Source organism: Alligator sinensis, unplaced genomic scaffold, assembly GCF_000455745.1.
Source record: "Alligator sinensis unplaced genomic scaffold, ASM45574v1 scaffold374_1, whole genome shotgun sequence".
Classification (NCBI taxonomy): Eukaryota; Metazoa; Chordata; order Crocodylia; family Alligatoridae; genus Alligator; species Alligator sinensis.
The window spans coordinates 1,336,536-1,345,085 of record NW_005842383.1 but is presented as its reverse complement, the minus strand read 5'-3'; the positions used below and the strand labels follow the sequence as shown (position 1 = coordinate 1,345,085).

At 49.9% G+C, this 8,550-nt stretch overlaps 1 protein-coding gene across 1 annotated transcript in view; it reads right to left on the bottom strand.

Annotated features, from left to right (window-relative positions):
• The window catches only part of MMRN2 (multimerin 2), a 68,677-nt gene that overhangs the window by 32,807 nt on the left and 27,320 nt on the right, over window positions 1-8,550 (bottom strand).

Sequence of the window (8,550 nt, the reverse complement as noted above, 5' to 3'; positions counted from 1 at the left end):
GAGATGCACGGGGCCCCTGCTGACCCATCTCCTCCACCCCCCAGCCATTAGGTCATTTAAGATTGTGACCCTCAACATCAGCAGCTGCAGGAAGGGTCTCCGGAGATACCGGGTGCTCTGCTTCCTTCAGCAGCGGGGGTACCCCATGGTATTCTTGCTGGAGACCCTGATGACGCCAGCCAGCGAGCCTAATTGGTGGCTGGAGTGGGGAGACAGGGTCTTTTTTAGTCATTTCTCGGGCACCTCTTGTGGGGTGGGCACCCTGTTCTCCCCAGGCCTGCAGCTGGAGGTTCTCCAGGATGTTGAGGTGGTGCCAGACTACCTGCTGCATCTCTGGGTCCAGGTACAGGGGCTGGTCCTGAACCTTCTGAATGTGTACACCCCTGCAAGAGACCCAGAGTTGGCAGAATTTTCCACCAAGCAGCCACTTGCATCAGGACCCTCAAACCTCATAAGTGCCTGGTCCCTGGCAGGGACTTTAACGTCACCCAAGATGCGCGAGACCAGTCGGGCAGAGAGCAGAACCAGGCCACTGTGGGTGTCCTTGGGGAGATCCTGATAATCTACTCCCTGGTGGATGTCTGGCGTACCTGTCACCCTACTGACCCCACTACCTTCACCTATGTGAGGGTGGGGGAGGAGCAGTTGTGCCACTTCTGGTTGGACCGGGTTTATATCTCTTTGCTGCACTTTGCCTGGGCCCAATCCTCTGGCATCTAGCCGACCCCTTTCAGCGATCACCACCTTGTCTGGGCCCAGGCCACGCTGGGGCCTGGGCATCCGGGGTCAGCCTACTGGCATTTCACTGCCAGTCTGCTGGAGGATGTGGGCTTCAGGAAGCCCTTCCAGGAGTTCTGGCTGGCCTGGTGGGAGCAATGGGCAGCTTTCCCCTCAGCTCAAAGATGATAGGATGTGGGGAAGGTGCACATCTGTTTGTTTTGCCACAGCTACATTTGGGGGCACACCCGGCAGAGAGAGGCTATCTGGGAGCAGCTCGGGCAGGAAATGCCAAATCCAAGGGAAGTGGAGAATTCCCCATCATGCCAGAGAGCCGTGCTGATCCTCCTGCCGAAGAAGGGGGATCCCCATAGCCTGAGGAACTAGCATCCCATGTCCCTCCTCTGCATGGACTACAAGGTGGCAGTGAAGGCCATTTCACTGCACCTGTGGTCTGTGCTGATGGACATGATCTATCTTAACCAGACCTACACGGTGCCTGGATGTTCCATCTTTGACAACCTGTACCTGGTTCAGGACCACCTGGAGCTAGCATGCTGGGAGAGCCTGCCTTTTACCCTCCTATCCCTGGACCAGGAGAAGGCATTTGACAGAGTGGATCAAGAGTACCTCACAGGCATGCTGTGGGCCTTTGGCTTCAGGCCCCACTTTGTGTAAGCTCTCCAAGTGCTTTACACCTCTGCAGACTGTTTGGTTAAGCTCAACTGGACCCTGAAAGAGCCCATTCCATTCAGAAGAGGGCTCCATCAAGGCTGCCTACTGTCAGGCCAGCTGTACACCTTGGAGCCCTTCCTCATTCTCCTGCAGAAGCGGGTGGCAGGGTTGATGCGCTGGGAGCCAGCAGTGCATCTGGTCCAGTCAGCATATGGTGATGATGTACTCCTTGTGGTCCAGGACTCCGGTGACCTGGCGCAGGTGGAGGCCTGCCAGGCATTGTACTCAGTGGCCTCCTCTGCCTGGGTCAACTGGGTCAAAAGCTTTGGCCTGGTGGTGGGTGACGGATGACAGGTGGGCTCACTCCCACCCGCGCTCCACGGGATCCACTGGAGTGTGGGCTCACTGCTGTACTTGGGGTCTGCCTATCCCCCACAGACCCCACCCTGCTGGCACCAGCTGGAGGCAAGGGTGGTGGAGTGGCTCCGGGCATGGGCAGGGCTCCTAAGAAGTCTCTCCCTGTGTGGGAAAGTGCTAATGCTGAAACAGCTGGTCCTGTCCATGCTCTGGCACCACTTACACACCCTGCCTGTGCCCCCTGAGGTCCTGGTGGGACTCCAGAGATGGGCACTGGAGTTTTTCTGGCCAGGGTCACTGTGGAGGTCCTGAACCCCCCCTTGTGGGAGGCAGGCCAGGGCCTGGTTTGACTGTGCAGCCAGGCCCTGATGTTCTTTCTTCAGGCCCTGCAGCAACTGCTATACGGTGTTGGTAGCCATGCGGCATGGGGCCACCTGGGGCGTGCTTTCCTTCATCACTTCTGGGGGCTCCAATATGATTGGCAGCTCCTCAGCCTGAGGGGCTTCTATCTTCAGGACCCACAAGGGCTGCCAGATTTCTACCAGGATCTCTTCCAGGCTGGGAGGCTGGTATCTGCCTCCAGGTCCCCTGCAACAGTCGCCCAGGGTGCTGACCTGCTCATCAATTCCCCACATCGTATACTCCAGATAGACCCCACAAAGGATCCATGTGCTAATTACCCCACCATTCATGGCTGGAAGAGGTGCTAATTACCCCACCATTCATGGCTGGAACAGGGGGTTCTTGTCATGAGTCCTGGAATCCTCCAAAAATGTATATGAAGATAAAACATAGGGCAACCTGGTCCAGCTTCACCTCATGTAGGGCAGGGCCACACTAATCATATGCAACAGGCTGAGAAAGGGGGCAACAGAGGGATTCTGGTGAACTGTTTGGGGCCCCATTTGGTGATGTTTGCCAGACCAAAACAGGACTCATTGGAAATGGGAAAGAAAGGCATAGCTCAGCTGTGGGAATGAAAAGCAAGTCAAAAGGTATGCAATGTCATGGTTACCATGACTTGAAAAAGTCGGCAGTGAAAGGAACTGTGCTCAATAGGCACTACCATATGTCTTATTCAGAAGAGCTGCACTAACCTGTCCTTGTGGTGGGTTTCCACCAGCGTGTTTTATAGTCATGCTCAGTGCTGAATGTATTTAACCAGTTTCAGTTTGTTTCCATTACTGAGCACATACTGCTTTTAGCAGCAGTTCAAAATTAGGGAATGTAATATAATGAGGTCTCCTTGTATTCCAATGTAAGATGAAGGTCTACCTGTGACCCCCAGGTTGATGGGGAGTGGGAATTCTTATACTTGAGTAAATACAGTATTTATAGCCATATTGTAGGCCTTATCTTTAAAACTTTATTATGTAAGCAAGTTCAAGATAGGTTCTCCACAGTTTATCTCAAGTCTAGGAAAATTTTAACATTCACCTCACATGCAGCTATGTGCAGTAATAGAAAATCTGCTTTCCCATAAGAAGCTAACTGTTTACACAAAACAAAAAATAAAGTCCCAAACAATGTGGCAAACGTCATCTAGGACATTGGTAAACGCCTGGAGACTGTTTTAACAGAACTTAAATTAAAAGGGAGCATTGTTAGTTTAGGGGAGAGGACTGTGCCTGATAAAGAACAGCTGAACTTTACAGAGTATATTTTTAAGTGGGAACACAGGAACTACAGCTCCAATAATTAGCAGATATGGAAAAAGTTTGCTTCAGAAATTGAGCTGCAGAAACAATGGGGATCTTAGTTGAGCACAAAAGCCGAGGCTGATGTCACCAGCCAGGAGACCAGCATTGCAATCAGTGAGAAAGTAGAAGTGAGGACACAGCTGGGAATGTCAATTGGAAGACCAAAGGAGTTAGACTGTTGGGGCATGTCCTCACGAGCACACATGCAGGGGCACGCATTCCCTGCAGGCCAAATAGCAGTGGCACATATTTGTTCCCCCACTGCTATTTATCTCTGGCATGCCCCTGCACACATACTCCAGCACACAGCAAATTTCCCTGAGTGGAGTAGTGGGGGCTGGGGCCAACACGTGTGACTCTGGCTAGCCAGGCTCTCTGTCTGCCAGTGCACATTGCTGTGTGCACCGCACCACACTTTTTAGCAGCAGTTTTTTTACGCCAGGATCCCCTGTGTCAAAAAAACCCACCATACTGCTAATTAGCAGCATAGCAAATGCGTGTATGTGTGCACTTGTGGGAATGTGCCCTTGGAATGCAGCACTTGGACTTGTTGGGCTTTGTGAAGTATTCAGTTCTTGGCCTTTTTTTTAAGGCTAAGATCAAGTGTATTTCCCTACCGGCTTTGTCATCTTTTTTTGGATTCACAATCCTAAACATCTACTAATAAAAGTCAATCTGTTATGACAGTCTTTCAGAGAAAACACATTGCTTCTGAGACTCTGTTGCCACTGATGCCAAACAAAAGTTTGTTTCTTGAAAAGGAGATATGCAAGCACAGGAATTGGAGGAAGACTGTAGTGTCCTGTGCAGAGCTAAGCAAAGGGTTAGATCAGCAGTTCCCAATCTCAGGGGTCCCATTTGTGGTCACAGTGATAAAAAAATAGTGTCGTGCATACCTAGGGAGAGAGGCATGGGGGGGCACGTGCCCCCCAAATATGTGTGGGATGGGGTCAGTGTCCTCTCCCTGGAACCTCCGCAGCAGAGTGGGGAGGGGAGGCTCAGTGTCACTGCCAGGAGCCCCATGCTGGCTACACTGTCATGATGAGCTGGTCCCTGCCCACCCAGCAGCAGCAGGGCATAACTCTATGCTGCTGCCACTGCTGCTGGGCAGGCAGAAGGTGCCTCACTATGGCTCCATGTTTGGTGTGGGGATCCTAGCACCAAGCTGGGCTGCGGAGGCCCTCAGGGGAGGGCAACAAAGCAGGAAGTCCCAAGACCACAGCGGGCAGCCCGCATCCTTCCCCCCCACCCCCCGCCCATGTGCTCCACTCCAGCTGTGCTGCCTGGCCTTGGGGAGCAGGGGGGAGGGTGGTAGAAAGAGGTGGGCTTTGCTCCAGTTGTCAGGTTTGACCTAGAAACCACTACACATAGCCCAAGCAAAAGTCTCTGTTATGTAACTAATGCCCAACTGCAATGATAAGGAGAAGACAGTCTTAGATAAAGGAGGCTTGAAAACAAAAACAGAATTAGTGAACTAGGGCAAAGAACTGATTTAAATATTAAGATTCACACCCCTAGGTGGGGAGAAAGTATGCTAATGAAACATACATGTATGGAAATGAGATACATATTTAAAACACAGGTATAGAGACATGCTCAGTAAAGAACTCCTTGCGTCACTCCCTTATAACCAATTAGCAAACAAGAATGCTTATGAAGGTCCAATACTCCTGTATAAAAGATGCTTAGAATTAAGAATCTGTGTGCTTGTTACGTGAAATTATTCCGCTTGCACCTTGTATTGCTAGCAATAAATCCTTATACTTTCACCCCTGGTATCTTTATTGGCTTTTGCATACCGGGCACGATCCCAGACTTGAGCTGGGGCTCAACACAGTCACAGCAGTCGCTGATGCCTCCTGCGGGCAGCAACTGGGACTCGGGGGCTGGTGGGAAAGGGCAGGGGGCTGCAGGCTATGGGCCCTGGCTCTGGTCCCATAACCCTGGCAGCTGGGGCCCCCCATTAGAAGAGCTGGGAGGTATGCAGGGGGCTGTGGGTTGTGAGTGAGGGGCACTGGCAAGGTCAGGGGGGCTGTAGGTAGGGAGTGAGGGGCACCTGGGAGGTGAGGGGGCTGCAGGTTAGGAGTGAGGGGCCATGCTGAGGAAATAAGGTCATGCTGAGGAAAAGTTTAGGAAGCACTGGGTTAGATTCTACTGATAGTTTTGCTGTGATTTGAACTATGTGCCCAACTATTTTGATGAAACAACTGCAGGTATAAGTTTTTTGCAGGCAGCTTTGAGAAACATGTGTGGCTACCATTTATAGACGTAAACATCCTAGAAGCATCTGCTTTTCACTGACTAAATCATAGATCAAATTTTGAAGCCTTTATCTAGTCATTAGTCTCTGAAGGCCAGATCTTCAGCTGGTATCAATCAATTAAAGTCAAGAGAGAAGTGCTGCTAGCTGAGTTTCTGCTTCTAGAAATTCTGCCTGTTGAAAACGTCATAAAAGCAAATTAGGAATCAAGGGTAGGGGGGGGGGGGGGTGAGAATGCAATCACATCCCCCCACTTTGATTCCTGCTCCATCCAACTGCCCCAGACAGGCAGCAACATTTCTGTTCAGGCAGTGCCAAAGGAGTCAATTGACCTCATGGTTCATTATAATGTACCTAATTCCTGCTAATCTCTCTTTACTCCACTGGTGTTAATGAGTTTCTTTCCTTTTAAATAGTTGTGAAGTTCCATTAATCAAGTTATCCTTTCATCTACAATTTTGCTGGTTGTTAGCAATTTCTGATAATCTCTCTTCTATTTCAGACTGCTTTTAGTTCTAGCTGCAGACTGCTTTTAGTTCTAGCTGCAGACTGCTTTTAGCTCTAGCTAAAAACCTTAACTCAAGTGTGGTAACATGAATGCAAGTGAACAATAACTCAGGTGTAGAAATGATGGACAGTGATGTGTGGGACACTCAGGAAGGCTAGATTTTGTTTTACAAATCTGAATAAGAGATATCCCTTCTAGCCTTACTTCTCTATAATCTATGAATATTTAACTACAATGATTATAGGACTCAAAGTAATATTTTGGACTAATTTTGCACAGTTTGTGTTTTTTAAATTAATATATAAACTAGAAAATTAGTGCACCTGACAATAAATTTATATTTGTTTTTTGCTTTGATCCTAAACTGAATAATAGCATTGGGTATCTAGCATTTTAATAAATTTTCTCATTTCTCTTTGACTGAAGAAAAACATGTCTTACTGTAGGGCATCTACTGGTGCCAGTGTAGTGCAACCACCTTAGCAGGCCTCTATCCATTAACACCCCTCATCTCCTCAGAGTTTTCCCCCACCTTTGTATTCTCACCTTCCACATCTTGATGTAATAAATTGATAGGGAGGCTGTCCTAAGGGCAAAGAGAGCTTTGAGTAGTGGACCTGTGTCTGGACTGCAGTTCCCTTGGCCTCAAACCACTTTTACTCTGGCTGCACCCTCTAGCTTGGAGCCTATGGTCCAGGGCCACAAGCTTCTGGCTCAGCTTTGGTCACATCCTCATGACCTTGGGTTCTAGGCCCTGCACAACCCTTACACAAGCCTTGAGGCCACAAGTCCTGCATTCACAGGCTCCGACCCTCAGTTTTTAGCAGACTTTGCCCCTCAGAGGCTTTGTACTTATTCCCAGTCTCTACCTTCTGTCCTCTTAACATCGAGTCTGATTCAGGGTGTCCCCAGGCACCCCTTTCAGTAGCCTCCACACATTCCCCTTACAGCCATAACTCAGTCTATTGGATGAAATTAAAACCACAAACACAGGCACCTGCCTTGGCTCAAACAAAATGCCCCTTCTGGGTTAGCCTTACTCTGCAGCAATGCTTGCAACAACAACAACAACCACCACCACCTCAGGGTACTTGTCTCATTCCCAATAAGGGTTTCTTAGGTTTCTTTCACCCTGGCTGTCCTGAATCTGTCCTTGGTTTGGCCCCTTGGCTTTCCTCTCCAGAACTCTGCACACTGTAGCTCCTATAGCCAGACTCCCTCCCTGGCCTGAGGCTTGGACTTATAAAGTGTCTTATGTCACAACCCAGTGATTTTGGTGCCTTGGCACGATGGAATTTTCTTGCCACATGAGAGCCTCTTGCACAGCGAGGGTTTTTACTGCACAGAAGAACCTCGGTGCAAGAGAGTTCCCGCCAATTTGCAGGGTGCATTTCTTCTTTGCAGCACAGAAATGCACGGTGCAAAGAGTTCCCGCCATTCGAATGCAAATTTGTGTCCCACTATTGGCCAGTGCTAAATTATTCCTATGTGGCGGCTAGTAATTGGCTTGCTGGCCATTTAAAATTTCGTGCGACTTCCGGCCAAGTCGAAGAACTTTGAGCACGCTGCAGAGTGCCTCTAAAGAGATCTGACTTGCGGCTAGCTGATCGATAGACTGATCACCTATCGATCCTTCTTCCCGTCGCCGAGCGCAATCCCAGACGTACCCTTTCCCCTCCGGCTTAATTTGCGGATGGATTAACTGGCTTGGGCCTCGCCAGCTGGAACAACTCACACAGTTGTTCAGACGACCGGACCATCTGCGTCGCAACTACAAGCGGCGTAAGTAAACGTTTTTGCAACCATTAAACCTTGTCTGCCTCTCCATTCACCAGCCCGCCCTAACGAACGAGCAATTTCTAAATCACCTCAAGTCGGCTCTGGCTGTCCAAGACATCTTATAGGTCACCTGGCCCTCCACTTCCACCGCTGGGCCCTCAGGTACTGCCTGCACCTGGGCTTAGTGGCCATCTCATTTCAGGCTTCTGTCTGTTATTAGGCTTCGGCAACACAAAAAGTATGGGTAGAAAAGGAAAAGGAAAACAGCAAAAGGAAAAGGATGAACTGAGAGAGGAAAAGAGGGCTAGGCACCCCTAGATCTTTTTCCTCTTCTAAAAACAGGGTAGGGGCCCTGTGTTATATGTGATGTGTCACGGCGGGGTCCTCGCGGAGGGCCGTGTGCTCCTTAAGGTCCCTCGCTCCGTGTCAGGCCGGCCCAAGGCACCCTCTAATTCTCGCCTGCCACGTCTTGATGGAATATATCTATATAGTTGGGAGGCTGCCTATGACTCCCTGGGCACGGCTACTCGGGACCTCTGTCCCCGCGGTTCTCC